Genomic DNA, 23,388 nt, shown 5'->3' with positions numbered 1-23,388 from the left:
CCTATCTGGCAGGAGTTGCTAATCCTTCATTACTAAAAATAACTTCTTTATCCAGGACCCAATCAGCATGAAACCTCCTATCATTTGGATGCTATTTCTTCCAATCCTGTATGGTTACTGATTTTCCTAATGATGTCCCTGAGGCCCTGCAACACCCTGGAATGCTTTCTGAATCACTGAGGGAGAATGCAGCTGTGTTCAGTCTAGTTTTAATGTGATGTGATTCTTACTTGTTTTTCCAAAGCATCGAATAAAAGGCAACTCTCATGGGAACTACCCAAATGTTGTAGAGAAACAAAAGACACCTGTCTATGGAATGACAGTACATCTGGTCATTTCAGCCACTTCCGGGCACCTGCACGTCCATGTCAGTCCACGTGTATCTGCTCAGCTCTGGTTAGAGCTGTGAGGTTGGGTGTTTGTGGAAGTGGTGTGAGGCCCGCATTTTTTGTGTATCCTCCTTCCCTCGTTTGACTGCAAAGTTCTCAAGGGTGAAGAACATTTCTCATCCTTTGTCTTCCAAACATGTTCTGCTGATGACTGCTCACTCCAGGAGCCGAGTCCCTGGGGCTGCCGAGCTCACTGCAGGGCCCACTCTGGCAGGATAACTGCCCATTCCTTGCAGACTCGTGTCACCTGCATAAATGTAAACCTGCCTCCCTAAGGTGGCAAATCTTGGCCCTTTCCCTGGAAGTGTCTGCCAGCGCTTCTCTCGAGGAGAGCTATCCACTCCCTAGTTTCTGCCCGCTCTCCTCACAGCCTGCCTTAATTACACTATCTGCCTCCAGGGACCAGACGTGGTGAAGGATGAGGGGAACTGGCTGGCAGGGCAGAGGCGATAGGAAGCGTTGGTAGCGAGGCGGTAGGAAGCACAGATGGGCATTGCCCTCTTTCCATGAAGTGGCTCCTATAACATAAGGCCCTTCAGGGCAAGGATCTTCCATGCCCAGTTCACCTTTATATTACCAGCACTGAGGAAAGTGCTCTGTTTATGCTCAAGAAATATCTGCGGGAGGAACAGGGCTTGGGGTCCCAAGTCAGCTCAGACATTCATGAGCTCCATGCATCGTTCACTGTCCTCATCTCTAAACCGAGGGGGCTACTTTTGTAGTTCATTTACTGTATTATATTTCATTGCCTAAATCTCAGAAACGTAATGTTGAGTAGGAAATAAGAGTAAGTAGTAGACAATGACATGCAATATTATCATTTTCCAAAGCTCAGAAGACAAGCAAAATAAAATGATATGGTCTTTAGAGATCGATAGTATATCCTCAGCCATTGCCACGATAATGCTGCGTAACAAACTAGTTCCCAACTCAGTGGCTTACAACATTCATGTATTCTCACTCGGGCGTCTGTGGATTGGCTGGGAGTTGGCTGATCTAGTCTGGACTCAGTTGGGTTTGGTTCTGACTTCAGCTTGGGTCCAGGTCTGCTCCACGTGTCTCTCATCCTGCTTGGACCAGCAGGTGAGCTCTGGAGCATGTCCTTCTCATAGCAGAGGCAGGAATACAAGAGGAGAAAGTGGAAACACGTGATGCCTCTTGAGACCTAGGCTCAGAATTGGCATCCATCCATGCCTACAGCAATCTACCGGCCAAAGCAAACCTAAATCACTGGGCAGGGAGGCGTATTCCACCTCTAACGGGAAGAACTGCAAAGTCATATGTCAAAGGGCATCTAAAGGACTTGGAGCAATAATGTAATCTACCTCGCAAACATTGCTGGCAAAATTATAAAAATAATCAAGGGGACGATAAATACAAGATTCAAGGTAGTGGTTATTTCTATGCAGGAGGTGTGAGAAAGGAATGGGAGGAGACTTCATTGTAATGGTCTAGTTCTAAGAGGGTATGGTGGGTTCGCAGGTTTTATGATTACTCTGTGTTCGGCTGCACCCCACAGGCCTGCAAGCCTTATAGTTGCCCAGTTGCAAGATTGAAGAAAAAGCCCAGAGGCAGTGACAGAGACGTCAGTGGACTGTTGGATAGGGAATCTTACAAGTCTGAAGCAAAAGTTCTGGAGCAACACCCCACTGTGTACAGCAGACAGCAAGAAGGACAGGGCAGCAGTCTTTCCTACCGGAGGGAGGTGATGAGGGGAAGGAGGCTACCAGTTAAAGGGGGAAGTGAGTGTCAGGTTGGCTCATCAGTTACCAGGGAAACCAGCAGCAGGGGCAGAGGGCAAGCATGTAGGCACTTACTGATTAAGTCCTATAATTAAGAGGATTGGACAGTCATGTGAGTAGGGTGTAGGTGAAACAGGGACTGGTCAAACAGATGTACAGAGAGAACAAGAGAACAGCCATCTTGAATGCCCTGACCATAAATGATGGTTTGTAATTTTTTTGCGGTACGCGGGCCTCTCACTGTTGTGGCCTCTCCCTTTGCGGAGCACAGGCTCTGGACGCGCAGGCCTAGTGGCCATGGCTCACGGGCCCAGCCGCTCCGCGACATGTGGGATCCTCCCAGACCGGGGCACGAACCCGTGTCCCCTGCATCGGCAGGCGGACTCTCAACCACTGCGCCACCAGGAAAGCCCCTGGTTTGTAATTTATGTAGACATTATTCTGTCCGTGTCAAATCTTACCTAATAAAAACAGTAAGTTTAAATAAATACTGGATGCGATACACTGATAGGAGAAGTTCTTTCCGGTGCTGACATTGTATGTCCTACAATTCTAAGGTAAACAGGAGCTGAGAGCTCTCGTTTGACGATGGAAAGCCTCTGAATATTCAGCAGTAGTCCTGGCTACCCAGCACCCAGAAATCAACCCGTGCTGGTTCTGTCTCAGGCCCAGTGGGGAAAATGAGAAGATATGTTCTCTGCACTTAGGGCTACGGGAAGTCTCTAGAAAACAGTTTGGATGGCAGCTGAGATAGTACTGAGATCCCTGGCTTTGATTCCAGTCTCACTGGACTTAACTCTTAACTGAGACACTCGCCAGCTGTGCAGCCTTGGGAATATTACTTAGCCTTTTGGAGTCTATTTCCTTACACGAGACAACTGTACCCCGGAGCGTCGCTATGGATCCTTGAATAAGTGAGTTTCTATTTGCTTTCTGATGTTGAGCAGAGAGGCCACCTTAGTTAGTTAATTAGTTAGACAGTGAGCTGCAAAGTCTGATACCTGTGTTTGAGTCTCACCTGTGCTGCTTATAAGGATGGGTGCTCAGGCTGTGATTTAACTTTTCCAAATCTCCGTTGCTTTCTGTAATGTGGTGATGCTAACATTTTTCTTCAAAAGGCATGTTGGGTTTAAATTAGGTAGTGTGTACCACGAATCTGACGCACGTAGGGGCGTTCAGTAAATGTTAATCCCTTTCCCCTCCTGCTTCCAGCTTCTACACAGCTTCTTTCTGGCTGTGGCTCAAAGAGGATGAGGGGAAAAGGTCAAGTTCACGGCCAGGTGTCTTAAGGAGAATCCCAGTTCCCTTGGCTCCTTGGTAGGGGTGTCTCAGGTGTGGGTACTGGGAGGGGGGTTGGACCCAGGGAGAGATTATGTTTTCCATTACCCAAACATCTCCAATTTCAGCCTCCAATTTGGGGAAGCAAAATCATTTTGGGTCCCCACACAGTATCTGCCTCTGGAACTGATTATCTGCTGTGTTAAGTTCAGAGGCATTCTGATAAGGGTAATTGAATTAGGCTTCTCAGATGGGAGAGGGGCTCCTACAAGCAGGCCTGCTGCCACAGTAGGGGGTCTCTCTGTCCAGGCCCTGCAGGCAGGCTCTCCCTCCACACTTCTCTATGGAGCACGCCCTCCTGGGGTGCCCAGCGCCTCCGGCTTTGCCTTTGAAGATCTTTGCAGAGCAGCCTCTCACACTCTCCACACTTACAAGGCCATCGTGCTTCCCTGGGGTCCTGCCCTGAATCTGTTCCCAGCCCAATTTGGAGGCGTGGGGTATGGGGGGAAGGGAGGGGAGAGGAGTCTTCCCTTGAGGCAGAGGAATTTCTGGAGGTCAAGGAAATGTCTTTCCTGGGGACAAAAGAGCAGGAGGTCAAGGTTCAAATGATGTTGACCTAAATTTTTCCCAATTCCGGAGAGTTGCTCTCTCAGGAGAACTTGCCTCCACTCGCCCAACAATCTTGGCAGGACTCTGCCCATCTGAAATGACAGAAGCCCGGTCATTTGCGGATATGACTGTGACAGCAACCACTCAAGTTTTCAAAAATCAGCAGGCTGCAAGAAAAGTAGTTTGATCCCCCAAATGCGTGCAGACTCAGCCGCCATTTCTCACACCTCATTATGGTCTCCACACCCCCGCTCTCTCCCCGTTTCATGACCAGCGCTGAGAAAATCACAGGGTTGTTGTCTATTGCTGCATACTTCTGAGGGGTTGTTTCTTCTTCCTCCCACCAAACCAGGGTCCCATGGAAACTCAGCACAAAAAGGGTGACAGAGCACAGTGATTGCCCAGTGTGCCTCTCAGGGCTCTCGGTTCCATGATCTGTGGGTCCCACGCTACTTCTCTAACTTCTGCCCCACCAACCATCCTGTCTATCCACCTCCGGAGGAGCCAGTGAGCTCCCATCATTATTATAAACAAAAGTGATGCAGTTTTAGAGACCACTAGAATAGATGTGGGTTCGAATCCTGACTCTGGAACTTACTACTTGTGTGATCTTTGGCAAGTTAGTAACTTGGGAGGATTGGCAATAAAACAGAGGTTCTCAAGCTTTCTCAGTTTATGGTGTCCTCAGTATGTCAGTCAATTTTTCACAGTGTCTCTAGGCCTTAAGAAACACATAAGAGTCCCATTTACTAAAAGTTAGAATCAAATAGGAACCCTCTTACACTGTTGGTGGGAATGTAAATTGGTGCAGCCATTACAGAGAACAGTATAGCGGTTCCTTAAAAAACTAAAAATAGAGCTGCCATATGATCCTGAAATCCCACTCCTGGGCATATATCCGGAGAAAAACATAATTTGAAAAGATACATGCCCCCCAATGTTCATAGATGCACTATTTACAATAGCCAAGACATGGAAGCAACCTAAGTGTTCAGTGAGAGATGAATGGATAAAGAAGATGTGGCATATATATATATATATATATATATATATATAATGGAATAGTACTCAGTCATAAAAAAGAATGAAATAATGCCATCTGCAGTAACATGGATGGACCTAGAGATGATCATACTGAGTGAAATAAGTTAGACACAGAAAGACAAATCTCATATGATGCCACTTATATGTGGAATCTAATAAAAACATACAAAAGAAATTATTTGCAAAACAAAAGTAGAGTCACAGATACAGAAAAAACTTATGGTTACCAGGGGATAAAGGTGGGGGAGGGATACACTGAGAGAACGAGATTGACATATACACACTACTATATATAAAATACATAACTAATAAGAATCTGCTGTATAGCATAGGAAACTGTACTCTATATTGTGTAATAACCTATAATGGAAGAGAATATAAAAAAAAGAATATATATATATCTGAATCACTTTGCTGTACACCTGAAACTAACACAACATTGTAAATCAACTATATTTCAATGAAAATTTTTAAAAAATTAGGACCAAACAGCTTAAGTATCTATGTCTTGACAAAATAATAAATACATATTAAAAGAAAAAAGTAGTAGTTTTATTTCATTCTTAAGTTAACAACAATTACTTATTAATGAGATGCATGTGCCTCTTGCAACTCCTCAGACCTTGCAATCTGATGGGACCCTGCTGCCCTAATCCCTTGTTCCATGCTGATTTTCATATGGTTCTTGTTTATTTATTGCAGCTGCCACCAGAGAGCCAGCTCCACAAGATATGACATCATGGAAAGGAATGTAGTGTGATCTCACATTAAAACTGTGAACTACCTTGAGCTAGGAGTTTGTACAGTGTCTAACAGATATTGAGTATCATACGTTTCCTTCAAAATCTAAAATAACTCCCGGTTCCCCCGTGAGTTTGCTGCAGCACCCCAGAGTGGGGAGTATAACACTAATGTTTGAGAAATGCCTAACATATTATAGGTGCTTAAAAAAAGGTAGCTATTATTATTTCTCTTTAAACTTTTAAAGTCACTGTTGGTTGACTTATGACCGCATTGCCATGCCACCAGACTAGACTACAATCTCGTTGAAGGCTATCTTATCCAGCTAAGACAGTCTTCAATGAGACTGGCACTTAGTAAGTGTTCAATAAATGTTTCTAGAATGGATGGATGGATGGATGCCTTTTGGACCATCCATCTGTTGGCTCATTCATACTAATTTCCATCTGTCCATCCATCCATCCATCCATCCATCCATCCATGTATCCAATCAACAGTAGAAAGTTGACTCTGCTGTCAGCTAGAACTGCCTTGCCTCCTCTGCCCCCCTCTAGTGGATGGTGTTGGCTTCTCTTTGCCTTCTTGTCCTACCTCACGTTGCCTTGAGGAAGCATCATTCTTTGGGCTCCAGCTCTGGAATTGTTCTTTCATGTGTGGAACTTTCTTTCTTCAAGGTCTCTGCAAATTCCTCAAGGATAGAAACAGGTCTAATTCACTGAATCCCCATACTTTTTCCGACATGGAACGTTCCCTACAGGACTGAACATAAAGTAGGTGCTCAGTAAGTATTTGTTAAGTGAATTATTTGATTTATGCTACGGCTCTATGCAACAAACCAATGTCAACATTTTGATCAATTTGTCTAGTGACTCAATTACAAAAATTGGGCTGGTAGTGACCATCTCATACATAGAAGGAAGGAGGAATTAGGATGACTTCAGCAGTCAGTGAGGGCTTTGCTGAGAAGGAGACCTGGGTGTTGAGTGGTGGGGCAGGATTCAGAGGCGCTGAGGAATGAGGCAGGCATTCAGGATCGGGATGGTGGGCACAGCATGAGAAATGGCCTGAAGGAGGAAATGGGCTTGGTGTGAAACAAAAGGCTTAACTGGATAGAGAAGGAATGAGATGGCGTCATGTGGAATAACTTTGGATTAGCAATTTCTAAGATATTGAAAGCTAGGGAGAAGTACTTAAAAACGTGAACATTAGTAGTTAAGTGGAAGGTATACCATAGAGTTGATTGTGTAAAGGTGGTTGCACCATATTGAATCACTTTACCTAAAGAAGAGGGACAGGGGGTGGAGGGGAAATTAAAATAATATGCCCTGTTGCAGGAGAGGTCCAAATGAAAACATTTTGCTGGGGTCTAACTGGCCATAGGTCTGATGGTTTTCTATCCACCGCACAAGTAAATAGCTCAAGGGCAGGCTGCCGGCCAGCGTAAAACTTTATGTGGAAAATACTGCCAGTGTGGCTATGGAAAATGCCCTCTTGCTGACCATAATTATACAGAATGTGTGCAAATAAAAGCTGAAGGAAAACACTTTTGCAGTGGTGTATTTTTTCTGTTCTTATTTTGACAGAGTGGAAGACAAATTCACAGACGTTTTTCTCAGTCTCCCCGTAGGGGCAGAATGAGCTCATGCGGCAAGGCTGGGCTGGGGGCTGGGTTTCAGAGAGAGACCCCAAACTAGCTTCTACACAGAGACCTACGTTTATGGGTCTTTCGGGCCTGAGTTAGCCTCGGGGCAGCAGGGGGATTGTTGCGGAGGAGCCCAAAGAGGCATTGCCTTGTTTAGCTCTGCCTAACCAACAAGGTTTGGTCTTATTCAGCCAAAGGGAGATGGGAGAGGTTGGGATGTTCAAACTATGATACCCACCTTTTAAGGTTAACTTCGGTGGAAGGCGATTCCTCTCCGTCTTCAGCTGTTTCCTGGGTTTCCCATCAGAGATAACCTCTAACTCTGAAGAAGCCCACAGCACAACAAAGGCCTCCAAGAAAGCCCTCTCCAAGCGGCAAGATGGCAGATTTGGTTTCTTCAAATTTTACATCTGCCCTTCCAGAAAGTTGTCCTTTCTCCTCTTTTCTTTGACGTTTTTAGGAATACTTGAGTGAAAAATCCTCAGGTGAAAACCCTGTATTTTCTAGTCTGGCTGTGATCCATTCACAGATTACCCGGCCCCTTCAGGGCCGGGCTCCAAAGTGCCAAGGGGCAAAGGACCATCAAAGAAGAGGCACAACAAAGGTCCCTGCAGCTGTAGAAGGTTTGCTTCAGGAGCGTGTGCTCTGGATCTGGAAATGGATCAGGAACGGGAAAGCTAGAAGGAACAGTGGTGGCCCTGGAGACCAGCCCTCCCTGCCAACATTTCTCGTTCTGTCTGCCTGTCTGTTCCATTCTCTTCTCTGCTCACTCATAGTTTGTTATTTCACCTTGCATATGGCCCATCATGACTGCTGTCTCCCTTCACTTGTGGCAACTCTCTAGACAACTTTTGGTCTCTGTTTCCAAAGCTAACTGGTTGTTTCTCTGTGTCTTAAGAGAAATATAACTGGCCAACTGCTCTTGATCATTTTGGGGGGCAGGGCCTAGTGCCCCGGTCAGCCTGTGGCTTCACTGCCCTTGTGTTGGGCACCCACCCAGAGTGCAGTCAGCCGAGGGGTGGGCAACATGCCACTCAGGAAGAGAGACTGTGAGTTGGGGTGTGGATAAAGCAGGCATTGATTGCCATCTCTAATGCAATAGTCATTCTGAACAGCACTGGCGGACAAGGTTATGGCAGGGACGTAGTTTTTATCAGTTTAGCTAACATTTATTTTACATGTGAAAAATATTTTTATAGGAATAAAAAACCTGGCTTTGAATACCATGTGACTGTGATATAGTCTAAGACACATAGGTGTGTTTGTACCCAATAATATCCAAATGACTTGGCAAAGAATAGAAACTCTTTAGTATCATGTTGGGGAAAAAAAAGAACACATTCCGTCAAAGACAAAGAAAAATGATTTGACCAACTGAACTTTTAAAAATTTGCTTTTTAAACAAAATTTCTTCTACCCAAGGGAGAGAGGAGAAATAGTAATGTTTAGGTTACAATCTCCATTTCTTTTTCAACTTAACTTCCTGGGAGGACAACCCTCCTTTGTTCCAACCCATCCTTTGGGATACGTAAATGCGAACAGCACCTGTGCGCATGCATTCAGCATACACTGGACCCTGTGGCAGGTCCCCTCAGTTACAGCAGATGCTGTACTCAGGCATAGCAGAGGGATACACAAACGGGCGGGCATGTCATTTAGGATTAGGTTTGGCTACTTGTAACTAACATCCAAAACAGCAGTGGATTAGACAAAGAAGTTCGTTTCTCTCTCAAGTAAAAGTTCAGGACGACGGAGTGGCTTTACTTCACAAAACCCTCAGGAACCCAGATTCATTCTGGGGTCTCCCCATTTGGGGGATCTCCAGTTCACAGGCTGGTCCCCCTGCTGTGGTCGAGAATGGAGTGCCCCCTGCCACGTCTCTGTTACAAGCAGCAGGGAAGAGGAAGAGGGGAAGGGGTAGCAGAGGGCAGGCACCAGCTCTCTTTTAAGGACGGTCCTTAGAATCTGCCACACAAACTCCTACTTGCATCCCATTGGTTACATGGCCACGCCGAGCTACCAGAGAGGCTGGGAAATGGAGCCTTTATTCCAGATGGCCACTTGCCAGCTAAAATTTCTACTACCATGTATATTAGCCAGGGTTCTCCAGAGAAACAGAACCAATAGCATGCACTTATATGTAAAAAGCGATTTGTTATAAGGAACTGGCTCATGTGAGCATGGAGGCCGGCAAGTCCAGAATCCTCAGGGTGGGCTGGCAGGCCGGAAAGCCAGAAGAGCTGAGGCTGCAGTTCCAGTCTGAAGACCAGCAGGCTGGAGAGTTCTTTCTTGCTGCCAGTCTTTGTGTTCCATGCAGGCCTTCAACTGATGGGATGAGGCTCACCCACATTATGCAGGGCAATCTGCTTTATTCAAAGTCCACTGATTTAAATGTCAATCTCATTCAAAAACATCCTTACAGAAGCAACCAGAATAATGTTTGATCAAACATGTAAGCACCATGGCCCAGCCAAGTTGACGTGTAAATGACACCTATGTGTCATTTATGTGTCAACATCAATGATGGCTATTGGGGTACAACAGCAGTCCCTGTCACCCTGGAGATCAGCAACTTCTACTCTGAGCAAGAACGTTAACAATCCCTGAGGGCAATGACTGTGTTTGTATTGGTCACCACTGTATTTCAGTGATTTTCATAATACTTTGCACAATAATGGTGACCATTATTTGTTGAGTGAATATTGTTTGTTTGATAAGGAACAAAGTTAATGTATAGAGAGGATTAAAATGAGTTGGAACCACAGATGAGAACAGGATCAGCAAACTCTATAAAAGGCCAGAGAATAAATATTTTCAGTTTTGTGGGCCATATGGCCTCTGCCCAAATCCTCAACTCTGTGACTGTGGGGGAGAGCAGCGCAGATAATATGTAAATGAATGGGCATGAGCAGATCTGACCCACAGACAGTAGTGTGCCAACCCCTGGACTAGAATATCAGAGCTGGGAAGGACCTAACCTCTCATCTGATAGGAAACTGGAGTGAACTGGCTTGGTCAAGGTTACACATGGGTAAGTGGCAGCAGAAGTGGGAATAGATGATAGGTCTCCTAACTCCTTGTTCAGAGCTTGAGCCCTAACATTCAAAAATTAATTTTTGAGGGTCAACAACGTAGAATGGACAGCTCCTCCTCCTTACTCAGTGTCACAGACCTTAGAACAAGATGTGTGTGTGTGTGTCTATGTGTGTGGCTTGTGTGAGGGGTATGTGTGTGAGTGGTATGTACGTATGGCGTGTGTATGTATGTGTGTATGGTATGTATGTGTGTGTGGTATGAGTGCGTATCGTGTCTATGTGTGGATTGTGTGTGATGTGGGAGGACTGTGTGTGTGTGTATGTGGTGTGTGCTGTGGTATGGGGGCGCTTGTGTGCTTTGTGTACATGTTGACGGTCATGTGGAAGGATTATTATGCTTCTGTGAGTCTGAGAGGGTACTGGTGTGCCCTGACATACGGCAGCTTCTTGGTCAGAGGAGACAAGAGTGTAGCATGACAAATCCATACCCACTTACTGAAGTTATTCATGCGTTAATGGGTAGTTCATAGACTGAGGCCTTGTCCTCTTGGTAAGCAGTCATACTGATCAGGATAACAAATGGGAAGAAGATGCCAGGTGGTAAATGACGGGAAAGAGAAAGCCTGACCCACTTCCCAGAGTCTGAAACTATAAAAGCCAAGCTTCGGCCACTGTGGCTGCCATTTTTACTTTACGGCATAGCCATCCAATACGGTAGCCACGAGCCATGTGAAGTTACTAAGCACTCGAAATGTGGCTGGCATGAAATGTAGACTGAAGAACTGAGGTTTAAATATATTTACATTTAGTTCATTTAAATTTTAAAACTAATACTTAAGTTATTAGAAAACTTTTAAGTCTGTTTGGAACAACCTGCTTATGTGAATCTACTTTTTCAACTGGATATTTAATGTAATTTAAATACAGATCTAGTTTTTCTAATAAAAATTCAGGATATGAAGAGAGAATTAAACTATACATGGGTGGTGAGGGTTTCAAAGGTATATGGGTATGTCCAAATCATCATATTGTATACATTAAACATGTGCAGGTTTTTACATCAGTTGTACCTCAATAAAGCTGTTAAAAAAATAAAAGTAAACTACAGATGAGAATCTCAAAGCTTTAATGCAAAACAAAAGAATTTAAAACATCTCATTAATAATTGTGTATATTGATTATATGTTGAATACGTGTTGATAATTGGGCTATTGTATGTTAAATATATTATTAAACTTAATTTCAACTGTTTCTTTTTACTTTTTGTAGTGCGGCTACTAGACAATGTAAAATGACATACTTCGCTCATGTTGCATTACTGTGGGACAGCGCTGTTGTAAAGACACCAGCCCTACACGGCTCCAGGACGTCCTGATCTACGCTCTCATTTTCCCTCTCAGCTCCTACAGCAAAATTTGTCCTAACCAGGGTTCGACAGCTTCTCTGCTAGTCTCTGATTGTTTCATAAAACCATCTTTCTTTCCTCCCTGGTTGGGTGGAAGTGGAAAGAAGACTTCGGCACTCTCAACAGAGCCCAACATACAATAGGGATGGGACGGGCTAAGGACTGAGTGGAATAATTCCTGAGCTGGAAATCTGAAGCCTGGGACTTTGCTCTGACCTTACAGTAAACACAGTGGCGATTTTTGCAAGCCACCCCACTGCCCTGCGCTTCACATCCCTCACCTCCGAAATGATTCCTTGCACTCTTCTCAGGACTATTTTAAACATAAGCTTTAATATCTGAGGAGAGCTGGAGAAAATGGAAATGCTATTCTAACGTTAAATAATTTGCATTATAAAGTGGAGGAATTCTGCTCTGGCCAGCCCTCCCTTCCCTCTCCTTCTATCCATTTAGCAAATACTAAGCGCTAAATGCCTGCTTCGGGCCTTACTGCACATCACAGACCATCTTCCTTACTTGGCTCTACTCCACCCCTTCCCTGCCAGGGGAATCCTGGTTGTCTAAGCGTCTCACGCCTTCTCACCTCCTGTAATCACCTGAAGTTCACAGACACACCCCTGGGGCCAACAGTAGTTTACCCAACTTCATCTTCATCATGAACCCTGCCTGAAGCCCTGAGGAAGAAATCAGCTCACACACTGCGTTTCAGGGCCCCCGTTACCCCCGCATGATGAAATGTACACAGAGACCCTCAAAATTGGTGTTAAAAGCACATAAACCTCTTGGGTTGTTGAGATTCTAGCCCAAGCAGGGTGTGTGTGTAATATCACTAAAAGCAGGTATGATGGATAAAAATGAATGATGGCCCCTTCTCAGCGTAAACCAAGCTGCTCATCCCTCAGGGTTGTTTATAAATAGAGGGGAGTCCATTTGTTCACCATCCCGGGGACAGGCCGGCACTCCATTTAGATAACGACCACATTTTGTGCCCAGCCATCACTCTCCAGCTTGCAAGGTGGTGATTAATCAAACAGTGTTTTGGTTTCTCCTGATACACATCTAGTTCTTCCGGTTTAGAGTGAGCTGAAGATGGCTTCAACAGTTTACAGAACAGCCCGGGGGCCAGTACATTAGAAGGCCGTGAGAATGAACGCCTAGGAGGGCCTATCGGGCTGGACATCGCAGTTGAAATTACAAGTTGAGAGCAGCTGCATGAACATGGATTCCAGAAGTTTAGTCCAGTGGAGGCCTGGCCTTCTGGGGTCATCACTGACCTATTATGCTCAGTCTGAGAGAGCGAATAACACTTGTCATTAAGATAGAGACACATGGAGTTGAAGGAACACCAAAATTGGACAAATCAGAAGGCATATATTTTTCTGATAAGGTACTCAGATACAGACCAAGGGTAATACGGTCTCCCCACAGCCTCCTCAACTCCATCAGCAGCAATGAGGAGGGGCCCCGGATGCCACGTGCTCTTACGAGACACTCCCACCCCAACACTCACAGCCTCAGGACCATGATCTGCCTTGCAGACCTTCATGCTCTTTACCCCTGTTTACGTCAATCACGCAAGGAGCCCAGGACTCCCAGACCATCCTTCACCCCTGAACTCTCCCCTCCAGACAGCTCCACAAAGCCCACAGTCTTAGCCTGTCTCCCACTCCTCCAGTTCCCCAGGCTCTCTGGGTCTCATGGTCCATTGTATCCCCTCCATCCGCTGCTTCTGTCTGATGCTCTCCCCATGCTCTTGTTCCAACCAGAAGCTGGCTTTCCACTCAGGACACAGCTTCCTCTGTATCCCTCAAGTGGGGGCTGTTTCCTCTCCTCCGTCTCTCATGCTGCTGGGTCTGGGGCTGGAGCAGTGGCCCTCTCTGACCCTCAGTGCCGCTTGGGCATCGCTGTTCCTCCCTCCTCAATAAAACACCTGCTTTGAAGCACATGCCATCAGCCTACAGACCCTGTGAGTGTCTCCTGTTGCAGTCATCTACGGAGCCCCAGCTCACTGTGCTGTTTCCCACACTCTGCAGTTATAAGTTTTGGTGATTCCATCGTCCATGAAGGGGATCCTCCCAACATCCAGACTTCTCAGTTCCTTCACAACCTCCTCTCCAATACCTTGTGTGCTACCCTGTCACAGACACACACCTTATAACCTTCCCATCACTAATGACTGCCACCCTCTCACAATCTCAATTTCAACCCCGCCCCCCGCCTCTAGGATCACCACCTGCTGCCTTGTAGTACATCCCTCTAGTACTTGATTCTAACAATCCTTTGAGCTGGGGCTGCCATACACAGTTGTGCATTTTGGGTACTGCACAGAAGTCCTTGGCCAAGGGGACAAGTGGGCCTTGAAATCCAGCCCGAGCTCCAGAAATGACACTATAAACCCTGAATCATAGCTTTATCCACCCAGGGGAAGAGGCAGCTTTTTCTTTGCACAGCTGTGGGACCATATCACATAGAGGGGAAGTGTTTATCTAATTCATTGAAGACACTCCGTGAACTAGCACCAGCTCTGGTTTAGCCCCACTGGGACCTAGAACTTAGTGCTCTCACTACTGTTCCAATGCCCCTCATGCCCTTCCCTCCTTTGCCATCTTAGATTACACGTTCTGTGATTAGAATCCCTTCTCTCAACTCCCTGGCCAACTTTCTCCCTTCATTGTATTCCTGGCAAAAGCCCAATCCTTTAAAAATGGAAACTTCCATGCCTGCACCCGTGTAGCTGAATATGGCTGGAGAGAAACATACATGGGTTCACGTTCACGTCCATGAGCCCTAACTCCAAGCGGACCCTTAGTTCTGCCTGGTACTCCTGGTCTGGTCACTCTCCCACATTCTCAGATATCGATCTATTGTCTATACCCAGCGAGAGCCTGCCCCCCATTTCTGTGAGAACACGATCAGCAGAGCCCTCCACATGCTCCTGACACGACATCCACCCATGTGTCTGCATCTGTCCCCCATACTCTGCCTTCCCTCCCACACTGTGCGTGAACTGTCCCTGCTCTTATCCAAAACCAGCCCCTCCATTAGTACCTCAGACACGTCCCTTTTGCCTATACAAGGGCTTTCTGTAATCATCCTCTCTCCTTTCTTTTGTGTCATCACATTTTTTCTACTACTGGATCCTTTATCTGAGTATATTAATGTGTTGTTATATCTCCCATATTTTAAAAAACTTGCTCTTTGCCCTACAACCTCCTCCCATTTCTCTGCGCCCCATAGCAAAACTTCTCTCAAGAGCAGTTGTTCCCCATTCCCTCTCCAATTCAATCCAGTCAGGCTTCTGCCCTCACCACTCCACTGAAATCTTTCTTGTCAAGGTTCCCAATGACCACCATGTTACAAATCTCTTGGTGAATTCTCAGTCCTCATCTTACTTTCACCTACAGCAGCTTTGACACACCTGATCACCCTATCCTTCCCGAAACTCTTTTCTTGGCTTCCAGGACTCTACTCTGTTGGGTCTCCTTTTATGATTGGCCGCTGCTTTTCAGACTTCTTTGCTGGTCCCTTCTTCTTTGTTTCTTCCTGCTCTAAGCTGGTTCTTTCTCATCTCCTCAAACGCTGAGCACTGACATGGCCTCGAATGTCCTTGGGCTTTGTCTCTATCTACACACACTCCCTTGGTGATTTCATCCTTTCTTGTGGCTTTAATTATTGCCTATGTGCTGATGACCCCCACATTTCCATCTCCAGCCCCCTGAACTCTAGACTCACATATACAGCTGCAAGCACAGTATCTCCGCTTCATTATGGGACTCAGACATAACATGAAGAAGAGCTTCTGATTCTACCATCCACCCCAACCTGCACATCCTCGTCTTCCCATCTCAGTAAATGGCAACTCCAACCTTCCAGTGCCTGGGATGCCATCCTCGACATCTCTCTTTCTCAGCTCTCTCTTCAAAATTGATCCAGAAACCAGTCACTTTTTGTCATCTCCACTACCACCACCAAGGCCCAAGTCACCTTATCTTTCACCTGATTTATTACAGTAGCCTCAGTCAGGGACTTCAGCTGGGGCTGTGGTCAGATCAGCTCCATAGTGGCCTGAGCTTCCTTACAATATAATGGCTGGGTCTAGGGACAAGCGTTGAGAGAGAGAGAGAGAGAGAGACAAAGAAAGAGAGAAAGAGAGAGAGACAGAGAGAAAGAGAGAGAGAGAGAGAGAGAGAGAGAGAGAGAGAGAGAGAGGGAGAGAGAGAGAGAGGGAGAGAGAGAGAGGGAAAAGCTGTGTTGCCTTTTCTATCCTAGCCTTACTAAGGGAAAGGTATTACATAAAGTACTGAAGGCATAAAGATGAATAATAAGTAGTTTTGAGTTTCCAGACTGGAAGGGTACTGGGGAACTTCACATGTTAGAACCCAATGTTCCAAGTGCTGTCACAGGATTAAGCAGGGGGCACCGTGGGAAGTGAGATGATGGAGGTAAATCAGAATGGGGGGTTTGACTTGAGTCTGAAGGCTAAGGAGGAACTACAACGTGGAGGAGTAGAAAAGGGCTTCTATGCTCACATGCTAGAAAAAGAGGTTAAAAAGGGACTTATGGAGTTAACAGCTGAGAGACCTTGGGGTGAATCAGATAGACTTCTTGCATTTACTAGTTAAACTTGGAGAAATTATATAATCTCTCTGAACCTGTTTTCTCACTTACAGAATGGGAATTATTCTTTAGACTTGAGAAAACTCCTCTCATAATGTATGACACTTAATAGGCCTTCAAAAAATAATGATTTTCCAAAATGAGTTGGTTCAAATTGCCCAATATAGGTTTTTTGAAGTTTTTTCTTTCGCCAGTCCTATTCCAACAGGCCCAAACCGTCTCCAGCGTTTCAACCTAAGACATAAATGAAGAAACCTGGGGAGCAGAAAAGCAGAAAGGTTCATTTCCCCCAGTCTCAGCTGAATCAAAGCCACACAGCCTGACTTACTGTATCTTCTCGTTCACATTCTCAATGCAGAAAGTCCTCGCAGCTGGCCATGGACTTGGTTCTGGGGCCTAATTTGGGGTTGCTGTCCCAAGATCTGGACTGGCCAGTGAGGCAGATTTCCAAGTCACGTTCCCCGTTATATCAGCTGGGGCGGACAGAGAGTGAAGAGAAAATAAAAAGGAAATAGAAGGTTTCCTTTTAATTCAATTTTTCAAAGTCTGTGCTGTAGAGGATAGAGTATACAACAGCTGGTCCCTGCCTTCTAGACGCTTCCAACATATTTGAAGGGACCAGACACAAACATATGAATCCGGGAGTAGAAGTCATAGGATATATCATGTGTTCCAAATGTCAGGACAGAAGGTACGACCCTGGGGGCAGGGGAAGCTGGGTGGGAGGCTTCTGTCTTGTAGAAGCTGTGGTGGTCAGAGGTGTCCACAGCCTGCCTGTCCAAGTCTGACTCTGCTGGGGCACATGCTGTCTCTGCACCTTTCTTTTTCAGCGGTTCCTTTCCAAGACTGCAACTTTCTGGAAAGTGCGTGCCAGCCGGACCCTAAAGCCATTAGGCCACAGATGCATCAAAGGGCCTGCCCCACATGCTTTGAGGATTAGAGTCGGTCTTATTTAACAATCTAATTAATGTTTTGATAATTTAACAATTTTGTATGCTTTCTGGAGGGCTTTCGAGGGGAGCGACCTTGGCAAATAAAGCCACGTTTCCTTTCATTCTGAGAGATGCCTTTTCTGATCCTATTAATGAGAAACATCCTTTCTATCTGGGCTGGGCCAAGAGAGTGAGAACAGGCTTTCCTGCTATTGGGATGCGGTGGGGAAGCCCCAGCAGTGTGGCCAGCGAGGGATGAGGAAGGTGGGGGGCAGAACTGCAGCTGTCCTCTCAGCGCTCAGCCTCCCCAGTGTGAAGCTCAGCCCCTGTTCACGTTCTACTGTAGCCCTCAGAGAGTGCAGCACTGCGAAAGGTGCTCTGACAGCGCGCTGTGCTGCATGGACCAGGCTCTTCCACTCTCTGGGACTTCATTTCTTCCTATTTCAAATGGACGTGGCAATCCTTACCTGACCGGCCTCAGGGGGTCAACTGTAGCAGCATAGCAGGCCAACTGTAGCAGCATAGGAATCACTGGGGAAGTTTAAATTACAGCCTGAAGCCCAAGGACAAGGAGTGAGATGAGGCTGCACAAGCTCTTGGTAGGCTGAGGTGCCCTCCAGGGAAAGGCACAGCTACCTTCCTCCTTCCAGATCAAGGTCCTGAGGAGTGGTGGTGAGCAGCGCGGGCTGGACGCACGGATGGGGGTTCTGATTCCTGCTCCATCACTGCCTTGCTGTGTGCCCATGGGTGCACATTAGTTGGCCCCCCTCAGCCTTTTCATCTATAAATGGGTACAACAATAGCGTCATCCTTCGTAAAGCTACCGTGAGAGTCAAATGAGGTGATGTACAGGCAGTGCTCACTTTGCAGAGTTCAACTAAGTATGAATTTCAGTTATCATGGTGTAGTTCAATAACACCAGTCCCAAAACATGGTTGCAATTTCAGTTACCGTGTGTATTAACTGTGAGTAATTGCACGAAGAACAAACTTCTCTGCTAGCTCTTTGACGCATAAATCTCTAGGTAAATGACAGAGGCACGTCATGATCAGTGACCAATTACATCACTTCTTGCAAAGCCTGTCGGTGACTGGTCCCGGCGCATTTGTTACTCAATTCACACACAGGCAGCAAAGCATGTAGCTGTGCTGCCTCCTTGTGTCCCAGTGATAAACCCATGTGCTAATCACAAGAGGGAGCTGGCCAAGAAAAACAAAAGTGCAGCAAAGAAATAAAAGTGATCATGTTGGAAGTGAAATTCAAACTCAACATAAATGGAATCATAGAAGAAAGAGCTGACCATGGGAATACGGATGATGCCGCTCTTTGAGAGACTCTTGTATGCAGTGGGAGGAGCTAATGAACTTAGTGGCATAAGTGTGGAGAATGGTTGTGATGAAAAGGGTGAAGATGTCCCAGAGGAAGTGACACCAGCAAAAAACTTCACCTGAAAGGAAATCTCAGAAATACTCCACAACAATGAAAGTACAAATAGTGTGTTAGAAGCTGATCCAAACTTAGAAAGGAGGATGACAATTTGCCAAGGCATAGAAAAGATGCTTGCTCTGTGTCATGTTCTACAGTGAGAAGGAGGCGACCACTGTTCAAATTTTCCTGATAGACTTTTTACAAAGAAACAGTACATGTTAGCTCTTAACGTTTCTAATGTTTTAAGTTTCAGTATACTAAGTAAATGTTGGTTTTACTATTGTATTTCATTTCAATAAACATTTAAAACTGACAGTAGAGAGGTCTTAATGTTTTGACAAAAATTTTAAAGTTCACAGAACAATTAACATTTTTCCCCGTGACTATTAAGATGGCTTTTCAGGGTTTCAGCACACATGGTTATTTTATAGTCCCTTACTATCAAGCAAAGTGACGGCTCCCTACATATACAGATAAATGCTGATAGACGGTAGCTGCCCTTATTATTACTCTATTGACCCAAGGAGTCCAAATGAGCGAGTTGCATTGACTCTTCCATCGCCCTTTCTACTCATCTATCAGGTCAGAACACACTCACTGAGGAAACCCTGGGACAATGAGAGGTTATAATAACCAAGAGGAGGACGGGTCCTACGTTGGCAAGCCTTATCCGAGAACTTTTCTCTTGGAACGAGTAAGTGACTAATCTTCAACCACAGGCCACAAGGTCTGTGGAGATTTGCAAATGCTTCCTAGCATCTTTGAGGGTGCTTCTAAGATACTCCACATTTGGTGGAATCTTCAAATCCCACATTTAACTGAGCTGACATTAGAATGGATAGAAACTTTCTCGGTGGGTTCAAGCACCTGAAGACCACCCCTCCCTCAACCAACTCAAGAGGTCTGTAGAGAGGGCCACAGATGGGTCCTGAATTTCCAACTCCCTCTCATTTCTCTAGTGAACCAGTCAGTCTAAATAAAGCACTTATTTTACACTCAGGTGGAAGGAAGGTGTGTGAGATGGGGAGGCAGGGGTTGTAGCTAATTTGGGAGATGAGCTCTGTGCCAAACTGCCAGGGTTCAAATCTCGGCTCTACAACCTTGTATCTGAGGGACTGTGGGCAAGTTACTTACCCTCTCCATGCCTCAGTTTCCTCATTTGTAAATTAAATAGGAGTATCTTAGTCAGTTCAGGCTGCTATAACAAAAATACCATAGACTGGGTAGCTTAAACAACAAACATTTATTTCTCACAGTCCTGGAGGCTGAGAAATCTAGGATCAAGGTGCCGGCAGACTCAGTGTCTGCTGAGGACCTGCTTCCTGGTTCACAGACAGCCATTTTCTTGCAGTGTTCTCACGTGGCAGAATGGCGTGAGAGAGCTCTCTGGAGTCTCTTTTATAAGGGCACTAATTCCATTCATGAGGGTCCGACCCTCATGACCTAATCACTCCCCAAAGATCCCGCCTTCTAATACCTCCACACTGGGGACTGGGCTTCAGTGAACTTTGAAGGGGCACACACATTCAGTGCATAACAAATAGTATCTATGGGGTTGGCCAAAAAGATCGTTCGGGATTTTCGTACCATTGTATGGAAAAATCCGAATGAACTTTTTGGCCAACCCCATACTTATACAGATGAGAGGTCTACAAGTGATCACCTATACTAAGCCCTTTGCCTAGTCTCTGGTATATAGTGACTGCTCCATAAATGTTTGTTTTATTACAAAGTAATTAGTTAAAAGAAAAAAAAAGATTCACATTCACACAGAAAGTTCCGGAAGATCAGATTTTTACCATTATCCAAATAAATTAACTCTATCCTAAATCATGTGGTACAGAGAATTTGTGCTGCCGGTATAAAGACGTAAGCATTATTGGGAGGCAGACCTCCGTGATCCAGTGGTAGCTTCCCAGCATCACCCATCTTATGGGCTCTCACTTCCTCTTCACCAAAATTAACTGTTCTCCTCTGAATGAGATGCTACTGGGTTAATTATTTATAAAAAGAAGGAGCTTCCCTTCATCTGTCTGCACCAGTAGGGACCATGGTGGCCGTTGTTTTATTTCCTGGAGGTGTGGGCATTCAGATCCTCTCCCAACCCTCTCCCCACCTTCTTCTTGTTAGCAGTGGCATGTTTTTTTGAGAGAGTGGGCTAGGGTTACGGGTTAGGCTGTGGGAAGAGATGGAGATAAGGTAAGAGCATGACCTTGTCCATGAAGTTCTGGCCATTCCAGCCCATGCCAAGCTCTTCCTTCTCTGATCTCTTTATTACCACTGGTCCTTGGCACTCAGCATAGCCCATACATTTGTCAGGTGTCATCCAGCGAGGTAGGTATTACCACCCTTGATGCTAAGATGCCATCTTACCTCTCACACAGAGAGCCCTCGACAGCTGTAAGCAGTAAGTACATGCTGACTGACCAAGAGGAGGGACCTCTCAGGGAAGTGGGGTGGAAGCTCTTGGGCTAGGAAGAGCCTGGTGGGAGGGTGAGGGTTGGACAGCCAGAGCCTGCGTCTGTCTCATTTTTCTCCCCATAACTGGCAGTCAGGACAGTTTCCCGCCTCCCGCCGTGTCGGCCTGGGAGTGTGCCTTGGATGATTTAACAGGTCTATGAAATGAAAGTTGGAAATGGGGGAGCTGCCCTTTCTGGAGACAGTGGGAGGGAAGGGCCCCGTCCCTCTAAGGACCATGTGGCAAATAGGACAGGCCGCATCATTTGAGAAGCCCCGTGCAAAATGAAAATGTGAGGCTCCGTGTTCAAAAACTGTTGATAATTTTTTTTTTTTTTGCGATATGTGGGCCTCTCACTGTTGTGGCCTCTCCCGTTGCGGAGCACAGGCTCCGGACATGCAGGCTCAGCGGCTATGGCTCACGGGCCCAGCTGCTCTGCGGCATGTGGGATCTTCCTGGACCGGGGCACAAACCCGCGTCCCCTGCATCGGCAGGCGGACTCTCAACCACTGCGCCACCAGGGAAGCCCCCATGTTGATAATTTTAAGAACGTCACAGCAGGGCATTAAACCAAGTGTGGGCCCATGTAAGCACCTGGAGCGCTTCCTGTGGACGGTCCTGACAGTTCAGTGTTTACACGGAGCATGGTGATATCCAAAAGGAAACTGCTTTTGTATTACAGCTCAGTTCCTTGAACTATGTAACATGTGTATCAATAAATGCATTTACTCCAAAAAAAAGGGCAGGGCCCTGCACTGCACAGGCCTTGAACCCACGAAGCCTGCCCTGCAGCAATCCAGGAGCTCTGCCTGGCTGGGGCACGGCACATTAACTCACCACCCACAGCTCCGAGCCCTCAGTGGGCTGGGGATGGTGGTGTAAGGGAGGAAGTACATAGCGTCCAGCTCCTTCCTTGCTGGCTGAGAGGAGGGATGGGAAAAAAGGAATGCTGGCAGGGCTAGAGCGCTGTGCCCTCAGAAGAGGCCCCAGCGGCCCCACGGACGGAAATGTTAAACACAGAGTCTCTGTGTTTATCTCACCCCATCGTCATGCAGCGTGACTAAGGCCTGCCTGCAATTCTACCCTGGGTGTGCTCGGGAGGAATCACAGCCTCTCCATGACAATATTTACTCCGCTGTTGCCTGGGGGAGCTCTAAATTCAGAGAATGGTGGTGGTTTTTTCGAGTTCTCCACCCTCACGCGCAGCTGCTTCTGCCCGCTGAGAGTGTTCTGGTTTGGGTCAAGAGTAGGATGCAAGTCATCTCTGGGGGAAAACCCAGGGGAGCCAAGACCTTCAGACTCTTACTATGGCTACCGACACAGTTCAATTTGCCCACCATATTTGGCCTGTGAGTGGTTTTGTTTTCTCTGAGCTCTTTGGGATGAGGACGGTGGCCAGGCCTTCTCTTTCAACCCTGCCCCCTCTGTACCTGAGGACCTATATGTAGGTGCCATTCACAGAATGGAAGGAGGAAGGGAGGGAGGGGGGCCAGGAGGTCTCTCGCGTGTGCTAAGCGTGTTGGGCATCATGAGTTGGCTAGAGGTGGTGTGGGAAGGAGGGCCGAGGAGGATCTATGTGCTCCTCCCGCGGGAGCCATCTCGTTCTCAGCTGCTCAAGGCAGCCCCAGCTGACTGGAATTCAGGTGTTGACTTTTCCAAATACTTTAAGAGCAATGAACGCTTAACAGCTTTGTGAAGCTCCCCACAGAGGCACCAAGGTTTTCCGAAGGATTTAGCCTGTCGTGAGTGTGTAACGCCTAAGAAAACTCTGCTTTTGAGAGTGATGTCCCAGAAAAGCCACGTAATACAGGGAGATGAGCCTCCTGTCTGCAGGAGTCTAGCAAACAGAACGTCCTTTTGCTTCCCATGGATACTTCTATCCTATTTGCATCGGTGGCAATACATTTCCTCTGGCATTGATTTCTATATCTCAAACCTATCAACCTACATTATTAGAATGATTGCACAGGTTTTTATCTTTTTTTTTTTTTTTTTGCGGTACACGGGCCTCTCACTGTTGTGGCCTCTCCCATTGCGGAGCACAGGCTCTCAACCACTGCGCCACTAG

General features: G+C 46.3%; 1 long non-coding RNA gene across 1 annotated transcript in view; it reads left to right on the top strand.

Annotated features, from left to right (window-relative positions):
- Window positions 1-19,167, top strand: part of LOC141276341 (uncharacterized) — a 72,982-nt gene extending 53,815 nt beyond the window's left edge. The window contains exons 2-3 of the long non-coding RNA XR_012325711.1: window positions 6,478-6,584; window positions 11,750-19,167. This is a non-coding gene — a long non-coding RNA (uncharacterized lncRNA). The remainder of the gene's footprint in view (window positions 1-6,477; window positions 6,585-11,749) is intronic.
- The last annotated feature ends 4,221 nt before the right edge of the window (window positions 19,168-23,388 follow it).

The sequence above is a fragment of the Tursiops truncatus genome, chromosome 14 (assembly GCF_011762595.2).
Source record: "Tursiops truncatus isolate mTurTru1 chromosome 14, mTurTru1.mat.Y, whole genome shotgun sequence".
NCBI lineage: Eukaryota > Metazoa > Chordata > Mammalia > Artiodactyla > Delphinidae > Tursiops > Tursiops truncatus.
Note: the sequence above shows the minus strand (reverse complement) of the source record. Positions and strands in the feature narration are given on the sequence as shown.